The following is a 21636-nucleotide window of genomic DNA, read 5'->3' as shown; positions in this document are numbered from 1 at the left end:
TCATCATCACCACCATCACCATCACCATGATCACTATTATCACCATCATCATCACCACCATCATCATCATCACAATCACATCATCATAATCACTACCATCATCAGCGTCACCACCATCACGAACATCATAACAACATCATCATCATAATCACACCATCATCATCACCATCACCATCATCATGATTATCTTGTATGAGTGGGATTATGATAGACATATCCCATGGCTAATCAGTGTGTCTAGGAGTCTTCATGTCAGTATGAGGAGGTAAGTTCAGTTCTTCTTAATGATTGAATAGTATGTGAAATTGGATTGGAGTAGCTTTTGTCTCTTTATGGATTCATTCCCACTGCAGTGGGCATTGGGTCGTTATTAGGTTTTCTATTGTTGCAAGTAATGCTGCAATTAACATCCTTGAGCAACCTGTGAGGTAGACAGGCTAAGGGCTCCCCCTTCCAAAGATGTTCACTTCCTAATCTCCAAAACCTGCGTAGTTGTTACCTTACCTCGCAATAGGCATTTTGCAGATGTGATGGAATTAAGGATCTCTAGATGAAAATGTTATCCTGGATTATCTGGTGGGTCCAAAGTGATCACAAGTGTCCTCATTGGAGTCTTATCAACACTCTGATTTTAGACTTCTGATCTTCATACTGTAAGAGAATAAATTTGTTCTTTTTTTTATTAAAGCCATTAGGTTTGTGGAAATTTGTTACAGAAGCAATTGGAAAACAATATATCCATCTCTAGGAACATGTATGAATTTCTGTAGGCTAGATTCCTAGAAATGAATTTGCACAATCAAAGGGTATGCTCACTTACAATTTTTATTAACATTGCAAAATTGCCCAATAAAGAGTTTACAAACATACACACAATTACACATGTGGTCTGACTGGTTTCATCCCTACATGGAAGCCAGCTCCAGATATTTCCACTCTTTAAATTTTTGTCTGTTTAGAGACAAAATATTATCTCATTAAAGGTTGATTTTAATTTCTTTGAATGATTCCAATTGTATTTTTCCCTGCCTGAGTTTCCTGTTTACAATCTTTGCTTTGTTTGTCATGATTTTCTTATTTATTTGTAAAGACTCTTCATATTTTCTAAACAGTAATCCTTTATTTACCCTAGGGGTTGCAAATATTTTCTCTCAGTCAGTTTGTCTTTTGAATTTTTAAAACAGTATCTTTGGTCAAGCAGAAGATTTTAAAAAAGGTATTACAAGTAAAATATGGCAATCATTTTCTTTACAGCTTCCAGGTTTCTTGTTTATGTCACACGTTTTTCTTTTCCAAAGATATAGATACTTCTCTGCTTTCTTCTAAAACTTCTATACTCTATTAAAACGTTTAAATCTTTAATCATTTTTAATTTCTGTGAATGGTGTGAGGTAGGGATCCAATTTTTTTCTTCATGCAAGTAGCCAATTGTGTTCATGCATTTGTTGAAAAGATTATCCTTTCCACATTGTGTTTGCTGCATTTTTCCTAAATCAATGATGTGTATGTTTGAGTCTATGTCTGGAATTTCTATTCTGTCCCATTAATCTATGTCTGTCTTTACATCAGAACCTCTTTGTCGTGATTACTATCTCTTAATAAATCTTGAAGCCACATCATGTAAAGTCCTCTACCTTGATTTTCTCTTTCCTTCTCTTCTTTTTTCCTGAAATTTCTGATTTTTTTTCCTGAAGTATTCCAGGTATTTTGCTTGTTAATTTCTGGGATTTTGATTGGGATTGCTGTGAATCTATAGGTCATTTTGGGGAAAACTGATACCTTAATATTGAATCTTCCAGTTCATGACCACAGTCTCTCTCCATGTACTTAGGCTCTCCACAATGTCTTTCAGCAAAATTTTGTCCTTGTCAGCATACAGATCTTGAGCCCATTCTGTTAAATTTGTTCCTAAGTATCTCATTAACGCTGTTTCACTTGGTATTTAAAGAAATGTCAGTTTCTGATAGTTGCTAATATATAAAAATACAATTGATTGCATCTCCTCATGTCCTTGGGATTGATACACTGACTCATTAGATCTGGTAGCTTTGTCTAGTCGTTTTTCCTGCTTAGACAACCTAGTTCTTTGTCAATAAGGACAATTTGTTATCTCTTATCCAATCTGCATGCATTTTCTGTCTTGTTCCTTCCCGGCTGCACTGACTGTGCTCTCCAGGTCAACGTGGTCATGATGAGAGGACGCTGTGTTCCATTCCCAATCTTTGGTCGCACCACTCGTCTGTCAGCACCTAAGGATGGTGACAGCTCTAAATATCCGGTAGATCCTTCAGCAGGCTAAGCAGATTCCCTTCTATTTCTTGTTGCCCAAGAATTTGTATCATGACTGCATGTTGGATATTGTCAAATAATCCTTCTGCACTTGTCGAGATGCTCATGTGTCTACATCAGTGTCTATAAACTTGGTGTATTAATACAGCAAATTGTACTGATTGATCAGCAAATGTTAAACCAGCCCTGCATTCCAGGGATGAAACCCACTTGGCTATGGTGTTTTATCCTTGCTGGATGTTGTGCGTTTTGATTTGCGAGCACTTTGTGGGGGATCTGTGTGATGACGCCGTGAGGGCAATTGGCCTGCTGTTTCTTTTCCGGCAACGTCTTTGTCTGGTTTTGGTCTGGAATTGGAGTAACACCAGCTTTACAGAAGGAGTTGGGAAGTTTTACCTCCCCTGAACTTTCTGGATGAGTTAGTGTGGGAGTTGGTAGCATCTGGTGAACTTCGAATGGACCAGAAGATCACACCTTCTGTGCCCCTTACCATGCCCCTTGTACCAGGAGATCTGGGCTGCAGCCTGGGGACCCTCTCCAGGCACCAGCGGGCCACATGGAGGGCTCCCTTGCTTGCCTTCCTTCTCTCTGGGGTCACTGCTTCCTGCTGCTCATTGGATGTTGTCTGAAAACCATCCCTTCCTCTGTCTTTCCAGTCATCTAAGGCAAAGGGCTGAATCCAGTCCCTGTTACCCATTATGGCTGGCAGTGGAAAGAGGTTAAGATTTGTCATTTCAAAGTAAGTTTCTCTCTAAAGGAATCTGGGACGGAAGGGAGGTAGATTTAGCTGCTTTGGGCCATCACCTCAATTTAAGCTTCTGAATTTTTATCTAAGGCTTAGAGCAGGTCCAAGATAATCTCTACAGCAGCCTCACTCTCCGTGATGTGGCCCCACAGGGCCTCAGGGTATGGGAGAGTGTGTTTCCATCTCACACTGTAGGAGTTATGCTGGACCCTGACAGTGATGGGGGTGAGCCCACTTCCTAGGGTCCATGACATGGTTCTGGCCCAGAAAGGGCCCTGCAGATGCACCCGTGCATGAATTAGGGAAGCAAAAGCAGGCTGTGGGTCTGTTCCAGCAACTTCCTTCACACACACGACACCACTCAGCAGTCCTCAGGCCCATTAGAGCGCTGCGGGCAGGACCCAGCTCAAGAACGGTGATGCTGCACCCACCATGTCATGCCTCCAGGGCACCTAGTCCAGGGCCTGCAGGGCTGTCCGGGGGTTGGCATGAGTCACTTGCTCATAGGGGCTGAGTGGTGAGCAAGGAAGACCATGCCGGGGGCTCCCTGCAGCCCCTCCAGGGAAGGGCCTGGAGATGAGGAATAAATCAGATGCCTTCCCACAGGCAGCGAGGGGACCCTGGAAATGATTTCCACTTCTTGCTCCTTGTTTAACCGAGGGGACCTGGGGATGAAAACGAAACAGGAAGAGGGGTGATTGAAAACTCGACACTCATGCCTCCAGGCTGAGCCACAGTCAGAGGCATGGGAGAGAGGGCAGCGGGGATGGAGGGACCCAGACCCGAGTCTGGGTGGCCCACCTGCCCTGGCTGACCACCTCTGTGTGCCTCCAGCGCTTGACGAGAATTCCACCTTGTGAGGATTTGGGTTACTGGGGGCAGTCAAGGGCTTGCTCATTGTACATGCTACTCACACAGCAGCTCAGGAGCCCCACAAGGGGCAGGTGGCCTGGATGCTCTGCATGGGGCAGCCCATCCCAGCTGCACAGCCCTCTGTATGTCATTCCTGCCCCTCATAGCCAGCATGCCCTGAGCCCTTGCTTGACAGTGTGGCTGCACATCTGGGACTCCTGGAGGACTCACAGGCCACCTGTGACCTCCCTTGAGACTCTTGTTTCTCGGGCTTGGTGGATGTAAAGGCCCTTGAGGCTTTGCTCTCACCTCCAGAGAGGCCGGTTCAGCCTCGTTGGGCAGGTGGGCACCTGGGGCTGGAGGGGCGCTTGCCCACAGCCACCCAGCAGGCAAGTGAGGGGGGGGGGTCCATACCAGTGAGCAGTGTTCTCTGTCCTTAAAGCCACCAGACAGCGGAGGGGCTGGAATCAGCAGGACCTGCAGTGGGATCGGGTTTTACTTTTCCTCCATGTGACATAGGACCAGTTTGATGCAGGTCCAGAGGTGGCCCATGAGAACTCACTCACCAAGTAAGGCACTGGCCCGCCTGTCCTGGAGGTGAGAGCAGATCCGAGGCTCGGGATGTCAGGTCGTGGGTGCTCCATGACGGGCCATGCCCCCCTCCTCGTCTTCCGGCCCGTGCCACCCTCGCAGGAGACCTTCGGGACCCCCTCCTCCTCTTCACCCAGGTCCCAGTGAAGATGACGAGCCCTGATCGTACAAGAGAGGGAGACATACCTTCCTCCAGGAGAGAAAAGGAGAAGAGGCTGCTGGGTGTGATCTGCCTGCTTCCTGCCAGCCCCCGGGGCGGGAGAAGTGGAGCCCTTGCTGTGGGCACTTGCCGCCCACCCTCACCTTCCATATCAGGGAGGGTTCTAGAACATCACATAGGGCAGTGGCGCTAAGTGCTCAGCTCTGTGCCTTCTGATGGTAGGCGGCCAGCCTCCCTCACCAGTGGGGCTGGTGTCCTCCTAGCTGCCCTAAGTGTGACAAGTGACTCAAGCCTGCGTCCCCAGCCTTAGGAGGCCCCGGGGGATGCCCCGGCTCCGCTCACCACTGTTCCCTAGGCTCATCGCCCTCCCACTCTGCCTTCCTTACCAAATCGCCATACTCTGCCACTGGGCCTTTGCACTGGCTGCTGTCTGGGCCAGTGTGTGGCCCTCACAGCATCCCCGTGATTTCCTCTCTGTGCCCTCTCAGAGGGGCCTTCCTGACCCCTCACATACGGCAGCCCCCTCCCCTGCCTTATTCTCACATGCACATAGCACCGCAGACCACGAGAAGGGGCACCACACCCAGTCATGGGCGACTTGCCTCCACACTGCAGAGCCTGGCAGGAGCCAGCAGCCCGGCAGCAGGTCTGGACACAATCCTGTGGATGCGCAGAAACTCGTGGGACCAGGGTTCTAAAGGACAAAGATGCCTGAGCTCTCCCGGGGAGCCCCAAACTCCCGGTAGCGGCTGCCAGGGCCTAGTTGGCATCTAATAAGGGAAACGCATTTGGTGTGCCCCACACTAGCCAGGGCGCCAGATGGTCGTAAAATGAAGGTGCTCGTGCCAGCCCATGCACAGCCCAGGTCCCCTGGCTCCTGGGTTGTCAGTCAGGCGGCCGCTGGGCCTGGGGGGGGTCAAGGGCAGTCAGGGTCACGCTTCCTGGTGCACAGCCAGACTCCGGAGGGACCCTCGCCTTCCACGCCCCGTGGCTGGCATCCCTGGAGACGTGCAGCACAGAGGCCCCTAAACCAGGAGCCAGGACGCCCCTCTGCCCCTGGCTCTTGGCTCCGACCGAGCACTCACACTGGATCCTGTGTGCGCAGAGCACTGGCTGTGGGCCAGGAAAGCTGGGCAGTGTGGGCAGGCTCTGCCTGAAATTGGGGCCTTGGCCCGCGGGATGCCTGAGGTCTCACCCCTAGACTCACGGCCTCGGGTCAGGCCAGGAGGGGGCCCCCGATCTGGGGTGGGCAGCAGCCATGTGCTGGCCCTGTCGGATTCTTAGAGCAGGGCTCACAGGGAGAGGGCAGGGATCCAAAAGAGGGCATCAGAAGCACCCGAAGCTGGAGCCCCAAGGGGAGCAGTCTCAGGAGGCATCCTGGGGAGACGAGTGCGGGGGGGACAGAAGGGCCGTGGACATGGAAGACAGAGTGGGAGCTCAGGACAGATGGGGCCTTTGGGGTCAGCTGGCCGCCTGCCCCAGTCAGGATGCGTGGAGGGCGCTGTGTTGGGAGGCTGGGGTGAAATGTCACTGTGGCCCGGTGGCCCAGTGGTCACGGGAGGCCCGTTTTGTGGCTGAGTCGTCCCCGTGCGCTCTGTGTTGTCCTGGGGGCCCAGGAGGACAGCTTGGTGCCTCCCCACAAGAGCCTTTCACAGATAGGCTGCCTCTTGCTCTTCTGGCTCTTGCCCGGATTGCCGCACTCACCCCGTGAGGCAGGGACCCCACGTTGGGTCTCCCACCCACCCCTTACCCTCTCCTCCCCATATTCAGGAATAATCCTCCCAAATGCACACGGCACGCCGCCACTCCTCTGCTCCCCACACCCTCCATAGCTCCCTAGTGTTCTCAGACCAAAGTCCTGCAGCACGCCCTTCCCCCGACCCTGTCCCCGAGGTCCTACTCCTCTCCTATCTCTGGGAGGAGCAGGCCTCTGGCCCCCCTCCCACCCTGCCCCAGGGTTCTTCCTCTGCGCCCACACAGCCCAGGTGCTCAGAGCAGATCTGCTGAACTGATGAAAATGCAAATTACAGACACACCGCATTTCCTAGAGGTGAGAAATCGGGTCTCAGCAGAGAGGGTGCAGCTGGGATGGGACTCAGGCCTGGAATGGCTGCTGAAGGGAGTCCCGGGGCCTTCCTCCTGGACGCCAGCCTGCTGGGCAGAGCCGCTGGCGCTTTTCTCATTGACCAAGTGGGACAAAACCCACTTGGAGGTGCCCCAGGCTTCCTGCCTCTGAGCTTCGCCTCTGAAGAGCTTGTCCTATCACCCTGATGTGACTTAGTGAGAAGGAATTTGTGTCAGGGGAGACTCTGGGGATCATCATGGGAGGCTCCCTGTGGAGGGAGCATCCCTCCTGCTTCCAAAGAAAGGTCGATGTTGCCTCTGGACGGTGGTGCAGCTGCTGCCGAGGGTGTGTGCGTATGTGTGTGCATGCTTGTGCGTGTTCTAATCTAGTTCTAAAACATGACCCCAGACACCTCACAGTGAGCATCACTGAATATTTACTATCCGTTTTTTTTTCCCAAAAAAAAAAAAAAGTAATTTCGCTGTTGGGTTATTAAATCTATTTTTATTGCTGCAAAAATGCCTCCCATCCATTAGGATGAGGGGTGCCTGGTGCTCGTGGAAGATTGCATCCTGGCCGCTGGTGCCTATCTTGCAGGAGGGGGCTGCCTGTGGCCCCCCCGCCCAGCAGCATCTCTGGGGGCCTGCCAGCCTCTCTTAGCTTGGAGACCCTAAGGGGTGCAGCTTCTCAGGCAGCTGCAGGTGGATGGGGTGCTCAGGCTGGGCCACACCCAAACCTGGAAGCCCCCACAGGGCCAGGCTGGCCACAGTGAGGAAGATTAAGTGGCATTCTGTTGGCCTTAGCAAGCCTCAGCCAGGGGGGCCTCAGGCCGGGTGCTCAACACTGTGCCCGTGGGTGTGGGGCCACTTGGATGGACCCCACTGCTGTGACCTACATGTCGCTGGACTCAGGCTGCACCCGCACCCTCTGCTTGTCCCAAACGTGGTGGCCCCCACACCCCCAGACCTCAGGCCCAGAGCGGCCTGTGCCCTGGTGGGAAGGGCAGGGGGGCCTCTCTGCCAGTTGTGTTCTTATCCCCCAGGGTGATCCTTGCCTTTCTCCTGTAAGCTATTCAGCATCTGCCCCGATCCCCCAGGGAATCAGGCTTTTGGGGGCAAGGGTCTGGGCTCCACTTCTGTGCCCGGCCCTGGTCACACCTGGCATGGTGCATGTTGGGGAGACGGTGTAGAGGGGACAGGCAGGAGGCTCAGGTTCAAATCCAGGCTTGGCCCCCCATCACGGTGCCCCTGTGGGCCACATCCCTAACCTCTGTGAGTCTCGGTCTACACATGGAAATGATGAGAACCCCTCTGTGTGGGGTGCTGGGAGCATCAACTACCCCCGAGAACAGTGCTGGGTCAGGGATCTGGGCATATGGTCAGTTAACAACTATTATTTGAAAACAACTTGGAGCGTTCCCAGCCCAATGAGGCAGGAAAGGGCTCCCAGCTCCCGGGACCCAGTCCACCTGGTTTGGGGCGGGCCTTGGAGCCAGGGCACCCCGTGCTGCCCGACACTCTTGGACTTCAGCCCCAGAAGGCCTTGCTCAGCAGAGTTTCTCGGGACCTGCCTCACCCTGCCTGCCACGTCTGCATCGTCAGTCACCGTCTAGGGCTGTCACGAGAGGTTGGGCTCCCTGTCCTGATGGCAAGCCCCTGAGGGCAGGCTCCGGTGCCCCGGTTGGGCCTGACTCCGTTATGTTCCCACCAACGAATGAGCAGCAGCCAGGTGTTGGCTCCAAATGGCACTTCCTTGGACAAGCCTCGAGGCAGCCATGATTCCCACGTCACAGGGACAAATTTGGGTTCAGAGAGGGTCTGCCACTGACCCCATGGCTACTGAGCTCTGAAGCCAGTCAGGGTGGAGCCCAGGTCTAGCAGGTGTCGGCTCAGGGCTCTGGGCACTGCCTTCAAGCAGCCCCACCTGCTGGATGAGCAGGATGGGACGTGGACGGAGGTGGTAAGTCACCTTCCCTGCTCAGAGCTCCCTTGGGCAGCCGGCTGGGTTCTCATCCGGTGGCTGAACACGGCCTCTCCAGGGGAATGCTATGGGATGCCTTCCTAACTGCTCCATCAATAATGCACAAAAGAGGCCTTGGAGGGGCGGCGGAGGGACTGGGTACAGTTGAGGCCTCCCGACACTCCCGGGCCCAGCTTAACCATCCCACCCGCCCTGGTTTCAGCCCACCCTCACCCCTATATCCAGAGCCAGGCCTGGGCAGACTTCCCCGGGGTTCTGGGTGCCCTTTTTACTATTTAAAGCATGCTAGCCCAGTCTTCTTTCCTCCTGGGAGAGAGGCTGGGCTGACCCCGTGACCCCGTGCTCCCACTCAGGTACTGGGGATGGGGACCAGGGCCCACCAGGGACTGGGAGGTATGTGGGGGTGACAGTGGGGCTGTGTGGGCACCTCGGGACAGGTCCTATGTGCAGCTGGCTGATTCCAACCCCTGACATGCGGCTCCAGCACACTTACCGTCCCAAACTCATACTGCAGCTGGACTTGTGCCTGGCAGCTCAGCTCCCTGGACACCTCGTTTGGTTTCAGGGGCCTCTTCCCTGGCACCAGCTATACCTCCACTCTATTCCCAGGGATGAGGTTTTGGGGGCCAAAGGAGAGATGAAGAGGTGTGGGGACCAATCAGAAAACTGGGGCTCAGTTTTGGGTTTGCCAAGGGCTGGTCTAAAACATGGTCAGGAAAGGTGTCCAGCATGGAAACCTCCCTCAGCAGCTCTTTTTTGACAAGGAGAAGTTATTTTGAGATCTCGGCTGGGGATGGGAAAGGGGGGCAGCTTCTCAGCATGGCTGTAGCGTGATTATCGTCTGGCAGGGGCGGGGCAGGAGCACTCAGACAACATGCGGGATTTCGAACTGAGCTTCTTAGGTTTGCCTGTGATCTTCCTGAGTTTGTGGTGTAGACACCTGTGGGTTTGCAAGGGCTCCGAGTACTGCATACCCCAGCTTTGCCAGGCTGTGGGAGGAAGGGAGTACTTGCTGTTGGGGGTTTGAAGACACCTGCAGGTAAGCCTTGCACACAGGCTCAGGCTTGGGGCCTGGTTACGGCTTCCGCACAAATCCCGAGGCTCTGCCGGGAGGAGGCAGCCCTGGCACTCACCCTTCACCCCTTGAAATCCAGTATATGTCCCAGGAGCTTTTGTTTTAGATTACTGGAAAGCTGACCCACGGGCTCCAGCATTTTCTACTTGTCATTTCTGCGTGGAGTTAAATGTGTCCAATTTTTCAGTGTTTTATTGTCTTGGTTGGGAAATGTCACTGGAAAACCAGGCTTGGTGTTTAGAATATCTAAATGCACACTCCTCACTCCCACCCACCTTGTGCACACTCTCCCTCCTACAAAGGCTGCCAGATTTAGCAGAAAAACAACCCAAAACAAAACAAAATGGGACACCCTGTTACATCTGAATTTCAGAGAAACAACAACAAACAATTGTTTAGCGCAAATAGAGCCCAGGAAATATTTGGGACGCACTTACGCTAAAGGAATTATTTATTGTGTCTCTGAAATTCAGATGTAACAGGGTGTTATGGTCCTACTCCCAGCCCACACCCGCCCACATGCAAGCTGTGATCATGTACGAGCGGCCCCCTTCTGATCACCAACCCCACTCCACCCCAAACAACACCCCGGAGTCTGTAACAGGGGCTCTTGGAGGCCCGAGGTAAGAGCGCCCTGGAGCCGAGGCAGAGCCTGGTGTGTAGATCATGTTTCTGGGGCCCGGGGACCAGTTTCAGCAGCTTCTAAAAGGGACCATAGAAGGACAGGGTGTGCCTGAAGTGCGGACAGGTGGCCCGGGCACCCCCTCCTCAGCGGCTTCCCAGGGGATGCTAATGGGTAAACACATTCAGCGCCCCCACCCCCCAACTCCTGAAACTCAGTGACATCCCTGGGGAGGTCCATGCGGTGGACCAGATGGCCGCCAGCAGGCTGGGGCTGAGGTTAGGCTGGGCCCCAGTGATCGGCCGGACCCGGACACTGAGGCCGAGCGAGTCAGGGGCCTGACAGGTGCACTTCGGTTTCCCCGTCTCCCCGCCTGGCCGTCTCCTACACCGCGGGGTGCTCAGTGCTTCACGCTCAGACAGATCTGGGCTTCAGTCCAGGCTCCGACACCGTGGATGAGGTTCCCGCGGCTGCTGTAACACATTTCCACACACTTGGTGGCTTAACACGGTGGAAATTGATTGTCCCGTGGCTCTGGAGGCCAGAAACCCAGAGCAGGTCGTCGCAGGGCTACGGCACAGTGTGGGCAGGCAGCGCTGGTTCCTTCTGGAGGCGCCAGGGGAGACGCTGTGTCCCGGCCTCCCCAGCTGCGGGGAGCCGCCAGCGTGGCCCACATGTCATGTCACTCCAACTCTGCCCTCCTGCCGCCCCCTTCCACATTTCAGGGCCCTCGTGATTCTGTGGGGCCCCTCGGGGCTGTCCTGGATCACTGCCCTCTTTTAAGGCCAGCTGATTAGTAGCTTTCACTCCACCTGCAAACATAATCCTGTCTGCCACCTGCTCTGGGGATTGGGGACATGATTGTTGGGGCCATTTTTCTGACCACCGCCTGCGACCAGCAGGTCAGCACAGAACCTCTTGAAGACTCAGCTTCCACATCTGTAAAATGGGGGAGTGCGACCCCCATGGGGTTCTCAGCTGATGGGAAACGACATGTGTCCAATGGCTGGTGCCACTCCTGGATAGATGGGGGCTGCCACTGTTCCTTTAGAGCAAGCTGGCCCGGCCACGATCAGCATCCGGCTTCCCGACACAGGACAGCAGCAGGTGTCATGTGGGCAGAGACCACGAATCTTGACCTCACAGCACAGGACACAGAATCTGGGGCTGTGCCGGTGGGATAGGGTGTGTGCATGAATGAATGAGTGGATGGTTCGCTGTTCATGGAGCACATACGGGGGCTGAGCATTTGTAGTGGAGGGCCAGAGAAGGGTCCGATGGGGAAAGAGGAGTCAGGATCCCGGAGCCCCCCCAGACCGGGGTGGGTGGGGGCTCCTATCCCGGGGAAGGCCACCCGGGAAGGCCTGAACACCCTCTGCCCTCCACTCTGCCTCCTGTGGTCACTCAGATGCCCCTTTCTCCCGCACAGAAGGTACTTAGTGGTGCAGAATGGCACCACGCCCGGCCGCATGGGCTTGCTCCCCTCCCCCAGCCCCTGCTGGGATCTGTGTGCATCCCGAGAGGGCAGCACGCCACAGTTAATCCCTCTGATGCCATTTGTCAGGGACACGGTGGCCCAAGTGTACTCACAGCCCTCCAGCCATGCCTCGTAGCGCTTGGAAGTCCTTTCCCAGGGAGGCTTCCCAAGTGCTGACACTTGGCCACGGGAGGCCCTGGGTGCATGTCAGGCAGCCTCGGGCCTGCCCTGCTAGCCTGCGAGGGCCCGACTGTCTCCTGCAGGAGCCAGGACCCACTGAGGGCCTGTGTGGAGGGGCAGGATCCTGGCTCCAGGCCCTGGTGGTGGAGCTGATTCCCCACAGCTGCTGCAATGGGGCAGCCAGAGCCGGCGCCTTCCCATTCCCTGGGGCAGGGGTGGCGAGCCTGGGGGACGCTGCCCTGATATTTGTGGGCAAGGGCCGAAGCCTTTGAGGGTTTGCGCGCAGTCCTGTGGGTGGCATGGGAGGGGTTGTAAGTCCTCACCTCACCTGGGCCAGCCTCCCCTGCCCCGCAGAGCCGCAAACTGTTCCACGGACTCACATCTTCTGCAGACCCTCCGCCAGCCCCCATCTTCGTGCCAGGAATCCTATCCAGAGTTAGATACTCAACCCCAATGGTGGACACACTTGGTCTACCTCTAACGCGGGTATTGAAGGTGCACTGGCTGGGCCAGGGCAGGGTGCGGGCGCAGGGGCGCTTCCTCCCCGTGCACAGGAGGCCACCATAACCACCTGCGCTGAGGGTGCCTCTGTCCACGGGGAGGCCCAGTGGCTCCCAGGCCTTGCACAATAAGGAGTAACCTCCTTAGACTCTAGTCGGCATCTCTCCTGTGTGACTCCAGCCTCCCCTCCACCCTGCCCTCCCACCTGCCCTGCACCTGCAGCCTGGTCCAGGCCAGCTGGCTCCTGCCTTTTCTTGCTGGGGTGCATCTTCCCACCTCTGTGTGTGGATCCCCCGCCTCTGGGATCAGCCTCCCACCAGGTCAGAGTCCTCACGACTCTTCCCGAAACCTCCTCGTCATGGGCCTCATTCCGTTCAGGCCCCCGAATGACCACACAGGAACCCAGTGTGAGTCCACATAGACCCTCATCCTGGATCTTCTTGCCTTCCAGTGCCCTGTCCTCACTGATGTAGCAGGAGGAACAATGCAACCCCAAAGGTGTCCCTGCCCTGGTCCCCGGGCCCCGTGAGTGTGGCTGTGATGGAGGGGTGGACACTGAGATGGGGAGCGCAGCCCGGATGGAAGGGCCGTGACAGGGGAGGCAGGAGAGTGAGACAGGGAGTCGGGAAGATGCAGGAGGGGCTCCAAGGTTGGGGCAACTTTACCACCGTGGCCCTGAAGCCAGAGCAAGGGCCACCAGCCAGGTCGAGGACTGGCCTCTGGGAGCCGGAGTGGCCCTTCACAGGCACCAAAGGAGGCAAGGTCTGTCCTTCAGTCAAGGGACTGAGTTCTGCTGACTCCAGTCATGTGCGAGGAAGAGGGAGTTCGCCCCTAGAGCCTCGGGCAGGGGACCCAGTCCCCTGACATGTGATTTTGGCCCTCATGATTTGAAACAGAGGACGCGGCCACACCCACGGGACACGTGACCCCTGGCTCTGCGACACGATGCACTCGTGCGTTTCAAGCCACCCAGTCTGTGCCACCGTGTGGAGGCAGTGCAGGTTGTTAATACAACTGTCCTTTGTGACCTTGCTCAGGTGCTCTGGTGACATGTGCAAACATTTTGGGGCCTCTCAGGAGCCACGCGGCTGTCCCCCCCCGCACAACAGCACACACTGTGGCAACCAGCAGACTGGCATCTAGAACAAGCCTTGGAGCCAGAGGAGCTTGCCCACAAATCCTAACAGCTCAAGCTCACTTGCTACCCCAGGGGCCTTGGCATGATTCCAAATGCCCCGTGCCTCAGTTTCCCCATCTGCAAAATAGGAACGACACTGCAGCTGAGGATTTGACGAGGCAGTGTGTGTGGAGTGCTCCCCGCGGGGCCCGGCTCTGGGAACCATCAGCGGCCAGCAGTGTCACCATTACTCCAGGGTCCCTGAGTGCTGGGTTTCTGGGACTGGGAAGCTCTCCCTAGTATGGGACGACCACGTGACAGATAAGGGTCCATCCGGGAGTGGGTGTGGAGAGAATGAGGAGGCAGGCTCTGCCTCGGCACAGACACCTCGGTCCTTTCATTTCTCTGGGCCTCAGTTTCCCCAAGTGTGAAACAAGACGATTGGCTCTGACTTTCCTTCCTGGTTTTTCAGATTTTGTGATTCTGTGAATTCAGGTCAGAACTCTGCTGTTGATCTCATATGTAATTATTTTTTCTCAGGATTACACATTCTTGAATAAAAATGAAATAAGACCTTCCAAAACACTGATGAAATTCTCTTTGACCTGACATTAATATGCCACATCCAAGGCAGGAAAATGAATCAGTAAGATTAAAGACGCAGGGTGCCCAGGCGTGTAAGCGGGGCCATGGTGCGGCGGCGGGCGAAGTGGGGGGAATGTTGTTTCCATGTATATTTATTTGCACTGACACGAGTGCTCGAAGCTGGTGCATATGTAATCTCACAGAAACACAAACACCAGTGGAATCTTCCTCTGCCTGCATATGCGGACCTGGTCACTGCATCAGAGCCCTCAGACAGATGCCGGAGGCTCTGTGCACCCCCAAATCCATGGCAGCTGCTGAAGACACATCCTTCTCCGGAAGACTTGATGTGGGAGGTGGAGGTGGGCCATGGGCACCTCGGAGGGAGGCTGATAAGCTGGGAGGAAGGAAACCAGGCCAGGTCAGGGGCACAGCTGAGGGACAAGGATAGGCTCTGCTCCCTCCCCTCTCCAAGGGCCACCAAGCAGGCCCCATGCTGCAGGGACCAGGGACGATGGCCACAGCTCAGGTCATGTCACATGGATGTGATGAGCTCTGTGGGGGATAAGAGGCCGGGCTTGGGGTCTCTGCCTCTGGGGAATCAGGCCACCTGTCCTCCCACTGCTCTGGACTTTCTTCTGACCTTGGCCATGTGGTGGGCAACCAGTCAAGGGGCTGGTGGAGGTCCCTGTCCTGCACCAGGCTGGCCCAATTCCCATGGTGCAGGTGTTCAGAGAAGTCCAGGTGAGCCGGCCCTGCCTGAAGATGGACTCGCCTTGTGGTGTGATGGAGCCAGAGGGCTGAGCTGTGCTTGCTGCGGGGTCCAGGGCCTGGGAGGTCAGGAGACGGCTGGCCTGTACTCCTGCCCAGCTGTCTTTGAGGCTCAGCCCTGACGGAGCACAAGCCAGACGAGGCCAGTGGTAGGCCCGAGGCCTCCAGTGGGGAGATGTCATCTGTGTCCTAGAGTTCCCCATCCTCCCTGGTGGGCTGGGAGGGCCATCATGAAGAGCCGAGAATGCGCCAGTAGGGAGTCCTGTGGGCAGCCTGGGGGCCGGCTTCCAGAGTTCATTAAGCTGGGTCTTCCCTGCAGGGCAGAGGCCAACATGGCCCATGGGGGAGTGGGGGTGGGTCCGAGGGTCAGTCACAGGATGTCCTTACAAAGGGGCAGGAGAAGCAGATAGAGTCAGTAGAGGGGCTGGGCCGGGCACAGTGGGCTGCAAGGTGGTCAGAGGTGGTCAGAGACCATCGCCCCACAACAAGGCACCGGCCCTGGAGCCCCTAGACAGGCTCTTCCTTTGGTTGTATGTGGAGCCCGCCCAACTATGGTGGGCAGGACAGCGCCAGGGCGCCCATCCCAGGGTCAGTGCTGGGCACTGAATACAGTTCTGTGCCCGGATGCCTCTCCTGCCTCACCCTGGCCTGAGTCTGATGTGGCTACAGGCAGGTCATGGAGCCCCATCTGCAAAGCAGGGTCAGCCGAGCCCACGGCTGGGGGTGGCAGCTGCTGGCACCACCCTGGGAGGGCCCCCCGGCACGTGCTCCCCACAGGCAGGGGCTGCCTGGTGCCCTATTTGCACGGGTGCTGCGGTTACCAGGGCCCGAGTGCGCGGGACTGGTGAGCTCCTCCTGGAAGGGTGGGTGAGCCTCCTCCCCACCCCTTCAGGGCCTGCGGTGCTGGGCGCTCTGCAGGAAGGACCCCGGGGATCAGCAGTGTGCCCAGAGCAGAGCCGAAGACAGCCGGCACCGACAAGTAACCAGATGCTGCCGCAGATCACGTTGTGTTGTGCGTGGGCTCCAGGGTGGGCTCACGAGTTGCAAGTACATTAGGGCTTTAAAAAGACCTGCCGGCCTGGGGCACCTGGGTGGCTCGGCAGTTGAGCATCTGCTTTCGGCTCAGGGCATGATCCCGGCTTCCTGGGATCGAGCCCTGCATCAGGCTCCCCACAGGGAACCTCTTCTCCCTCTGCCTGTGTCTCTGTGTCTCTCATGAATAAATAAATAAAATCTTAAGACAAAACAAAAGATCTGCCTGCCTGCTTCTCCCGTGGTAGGTGTTAGGCCCAAAACTCGAGGTGAGAGCACCATGTCCCGGCCAGGAGGCCTCCCCCTCAGCTCCTCTGGTCAAACACCACCTGGCCCCACACATCCAGTCATCACTCAGAGCACAAAGGACCACACAGGGAACAATGCAGTTCTAGAAAGTTCTCAAACACAGGAGAGGAATCTGCGTTGCTACTGCTACCGATACAGGCATCCCTAGGAACCTTGTCAAGAGATGCCCAGGCAGTGCTCCCTTCGCCAGCACATACACTAAAAAAAAAAAAAAAAAAAAAAAAAAAAAAGGGACACACAGGTGGGTCGAACGCCAAATTGAGTGTCCCAGGCATATCCAGGGCATCAGGGTCCACTCCCCACTTCTAAATTAGGCAGAAAACAGTATCACAGTGATTTCAGGGTTAAAGCTGAGAGCTGAATTTGCCGTTCTCACAGGGCACCTGTCAGGCCCACCTCCAAGCTGTTCACAGTCTGGTCGGGAGGCAAAAGTAGTCTGGTGTCTGAATATTTCCTGCAACTGTCTTTAAAATAAATAAATAAATAAATAAATAAATAAATAAATAAATAAATAAATAAAATAATAGACAATTTTTTTTAGATAAGTTTTAGGTTTACAGAAAAATTGAACAGACAGTACAGAGTCTCCATACACACCTCCACCCACCATTTCTCTATTATTTTATTATGACTTTTTTTAAAGTTTGCTTTACTGGAGCTCTTTTCCAGTTTTTTTTTTTTTTTAGAAATTAGACTTTATTATTTTTTTTAGGGCAGCTTTCAGCACTGAAAATTTAAGCAGGAGGTCCAGAGAGTTCCCTTGCCCCCTCTGCACCGCCCCCTGCCACATGCACAGCATCCGCCATGCGGACACTCTCCCTCCCCCGCCCCCAGAGCGGGACATTTGGTACAGCTGATGTTACCCAGAGTCCACAGCTAGCCCTGGAGCTCTGTCCTGGTGGCGCACAGCCCAGGGCTTGGATAAGTGTACAATGTCCTGTGCCTGCCCAGGCCCATCTTGCAGAGCGGCTTTGCAGCCTCAGATTTTGAGCCAGCACCCTGCAGCAGCATGGAGCATGGTCACAACCAGGGAGTGGCTGCGTCCTGTGAGCGCTGAATTGTGTAGCATACTGCACAGGCAAAATCACAGTCAGATGCACTTCACAGCTGTAGACACATCTCTCGTCTTGGTTCCATGCAGGTCCCACGTCGGGCACCCTAAACTTAGTTTTATCTTTCCTTTAACCATCCACGTGAACACCTGCCGGGTTAAGAGAGGGGATGTGGCTCACCGTGAATCACTAGGAATAACGTGGGGCCAGGGCAGGACCCAGCTAGATGAGAATCGGGACAAACACGGCCTCCCCCCACCCAGTCTCTGTGGGAAAAGGAAACTTTCCCCAGGACCAGGGTCAAGGCCCCAGACTGAACAGCCTGGGCCGGAGGTGGAGGGCCCCCTGCAGGTCTGGGCTCGCCCAGGGTGGACACCCACTCTGCCACATGGGCTCCTGCATCCCTCCTGCCCACACGCCCCGCTCTTATCCACCTCGGACCTGCAGGGGCTCAGGCAGGGAATTGGAGGCGGGGGAGCCGAGCTGGCGGCTGATGCTTCCATCTGCTCAGCTCCCCCACTGGTGCCTTCATCAGCTGAGGCAGCGTCCCTCAACGGCTGCTTGCTTCTGGAACTCATCTTGCTGCTGCCCTTGCCCGGCCGGGGCGCATGCAGGGTCCCAGCAAGGCTGACCACGTTTCCCTCCCCAGAGTCTGAGGCTGCCTCGGGGCAGGTGCAAAGGTGGGCGGTGGCTGAGAGGACACCCGTGGCACGACCCTTCCCCTGGAGAGGCCGAGTGGTGGTCTCTGGCCCCGAGATCCCTGGGCTGCCCTGACTCCCGATCCTCCTGAGCCTGGATCTCCCGTGTTCCTTGGACACGGTGACCTGCCCACATCCTGTCCACAAATCCGAGGCCAGTCGTTTAGACCGTGGGTTGGGCTCAAGCCGGTCAGTGTCTGTTTCTGTTACCGGCAACCGTAGATCTGCACGGGGGACTCTGCTGTCCTCGCTGGATGCAGCAGGATGGAGAGACAGAGCGCTCAGTGACGTGGGCCCCGGGAGTGACGTCAGCCCCTTCTTCCTGCCGGGAGTGATGTCAACCCCAGGAGTGTCATGTCTCAGGAGTCGGCCCCGGGGAGTGACATCGGCTGGGGAGCGAGGGCCCACGTGTTGGGGAATCGCAGGCTTGGGTCTCCACGTCTCCACCCTCCCAGGAGCACAGGCAGGCAGGGCGGCTGTTCAGCTTTTCCTGGAGGCCGATTGCAAAACCTCTTTGGTGTTCAAGACGATCTGTTGGGAGTCCTTACCACCGCCTCATCCATGCCCCTCCCCAAATGGCTCTCCGTAGTTAGCCTTCACCACCTTGCCGGCAGAACCTGCCAGAAGACGTACCGAAGAAGCTGAACACTCCTGCACGAACCCCAGACACACCAGGTCCCTTGGGGTGACTCCATTTCCCCTGATCCTCTCGCCCCTGGGGAGACACCCGTGTTCTGGGGGTGGTGGGGGGTGCTTCCTGCTCTGCGGCCGTGCCCGGTAAGGCCGGCCTGGCATGAACCCCTGAGCTGCAATGCCCATGCCAGCCTGCATGGGAGAGAGCTGTGTTTGCCCTTGAAGACCGGGACGGGGACTCTCTGGGCTGCGCAGAAATCCATTCCTAGGATGATGGATGCCTCGGTGTCGGGTGCCCTTGCTTCCTGCGCCGAAGCCAAGACACATGTAAAAGCCCTTTAAGGGCACTGATTTACATGGCCGGGATGCAGCCCGCGGAATGGCGTATTTCACCGCGCTTAGGGCCGGCCAGCGCCAGAGACTGCCCCTCCTGGACCCGCGAGCCATCAATCTCGGGCCCGAGGAGGCCAGCAGACTGCATTCGCGCTCCCCTGACGTGCCCCGTGGCCAGATCCAAGCCTGTCTCGTCTGGCTTTTTCCATTTTCCTCCTAACAGGGTCAATATTTTAACAAATCCAAGTGCTGTATGAACTGGGGGTGGTTTCCAGGAGACCGAGCTCTGTGACTGGACCGCAGCACATCCCAGCTCCCCGCACCCCTCCCCAAGCTGCTAGGCCAGTGAGCTCCTGTCACTGGGCTGGGGGACTTCTTCAGTGGTGGGGGGCCCCGGGGGTGGAGGGCCGGGAGCCCAGGGGGCTCTGTGCAGCCCTGAGCAGGGCTTGTGGCACCTAGTGACCTGGTGACCTGGCCAGCACTCACTACTCCCTGCAGATGGGACCCAGCTCCAGCCCAGGTCTGGGGAGGGAAGTCCCAGCGAGCCAGTGTGGCTGGTCCCTCAAGAACCTGGGGCCCCGGGAGGCCCGGTGGCCCTGGGAGAGCTGGGCCTGACACTAGGTCATGTTCCCAGTGGTCTGCAGGTCAGCTGGGTCTGCCGAGAGGCTTCCTGCTGCTCCTGGGGCCTTTGGACGCCAGGGAGGAGGCGCTTGGCCGCCTGAGCCAGGAGGCTCCTCGGAACCTGCACTGGTTTGCTGATCTAGAAAGCGGGATGCGCTGCCTGTTGAGAGGACACAACAGAGAAGGTGCTCCCCCGAGCTTCTCCTGTGCTCCCTCGGCCCACATTCGCAGCGGGCCTGCCACCTGCTCCCCCAGGGAGGGTGGCCACGAGGCTGGGTGCACCCACGTGCCCCTGGTGCTCGGTGATGAGACATCTGTGGGCAGGCCTGGCCATGGCCACTCCCACTTCTCAGGGGGACGTCTTGGGAGTAGAAAGGCCAGCAAATGCCCCAGAGCAATGAGGGCATCTCCGTAGTGTCAGCGGCATGAGTGGAGAGGAGGAAGGACCTTAGCCCTCAGAGCTTGAGGCTCGCAGACAGGGACCAGCCCTCTATCCCCATTTCACAGATGAGGAACTGAGGCAGCAGGAGATCACCGGGCACCGGGGGAGGTGGGGTCATACCTGTCAGGGTGAGGCCACAGCCCCAGGGCTCCTGCCTGGTTTCTCACTCCCCAGCCCCACACTTGACCAGAGCACCCATCCTGCTCCCCAGGGGAGAGAGGTTGCACGGGTGTTCTATTTGTTTTAACTCCATGTTAGTCATTAATTTAAAAATCTCTTCCAGGAGACATAGAGGCAAGACTCAGTGTCCACAATTTTTTTTTTGTTTTGTTTTGGTGTTTTCTGTCTTCTGTGGGCACCACTAGGGTGAACTGAAACAATGAGTCAGTATCCAAATGTCACACTTGGCTGGGGAGACAGTTTACATATGAGCACACATGTGAATCCAAAATGCAAAAACAAGTTGAAATCCTTGCCTGCAGGAGTGCAGAACGCCAACACCGCATATCTCAGGGGGTGACTGCAGCCCCTGAAAGATTTGTTTTTTTTTAATTTTTTGAAGATTTTTAAATTTATTTATTCATGACAGACACAGACAGAGAGAGGCAGAGACACAGGCAGAGGGAGAAGGAGGCTCCCTGTGGGGAGCCCGATATGGGACTCAATCCCAGGACTCCAGGATCACGCCCTGGGCTGAAGACAGGCACCAAACCACTGAGCCACCCAGGCGTCCCTGAAAGGTTCAGTTTAAATCTCACATGAGGCCATTTCTCCCCCTTTGGGGTCATTGCCAAACATAGTGTCTCCCAAAGCCTGTGCTGTGGGACAGGCTGGGGATTTATCAGCTGAGAAGATCCCTGGGCTTTCGGGTCCCTCTAGGGGCATAGGCAGGGGCCCTGGGGCAGGGGGTGAGAGTCACTTCCATAAAGAAAGTTGAAGAGCAAGAGTGCGGCACCCCCTCTTCTGTGGGGTCTGAGGTAGCATAAGCAAGGATGGACTTCCACCTCAGGGTCCTCAGGGTCCTGCAGGTAGAGCTCCTTGGGCAGCCCACCCTGCACAGCAGGGCCTTGGGGTCCGTGTGCTTCGGAGGCACAACCTGGCCCAGCCTGATGGACACAAGAAATCCTGTCGAGGGAATCTGGCACCATACCTGGGGAAAGGTGGGTCACCCCGAATCCATCGGGGTAGAGGAATCCATCGGGGATGTCTTCAGTCCCCCACAGACTACACTAGTTGAGCATCTGAGACAATTCTCCCATGATCCTCAACCACTCATCGGTGCTGGGCCCCCAGGTCATCTGATGGGGCCTCTCCATTGCCGTGGAGACAACCACTAGCAGCACTTTACAGAGAAGCAAGCAACGTTCACAGAGAGGCAGAAACTTGCCCAGTGTCACCCACGGCAGCTCCACAGTCAGTGTCCCGGCCTTGCCCCGGCATGCTGCTCACCTCAGGCAGTGTCACTCTGGGCCCTTGCGGGTTCTGTGGCCAAGCCACCTGCCGGCC

This window comes from Canis lupus, chromosome 9 (assembly GCF_003254725.2).
Source record: "Canis lupus dingo isolate Sandy chromosome 9, ASM325472v2, whole genome shotgun sequence".
Lineage (NCBI taxonomy): Eukaryota > Metazoa > Chordata > Mammalia > Carnivora > Canidae > Canis > Canis lupus.
This window is presented reverse-complemented; position numbering follows the sequence as displayed.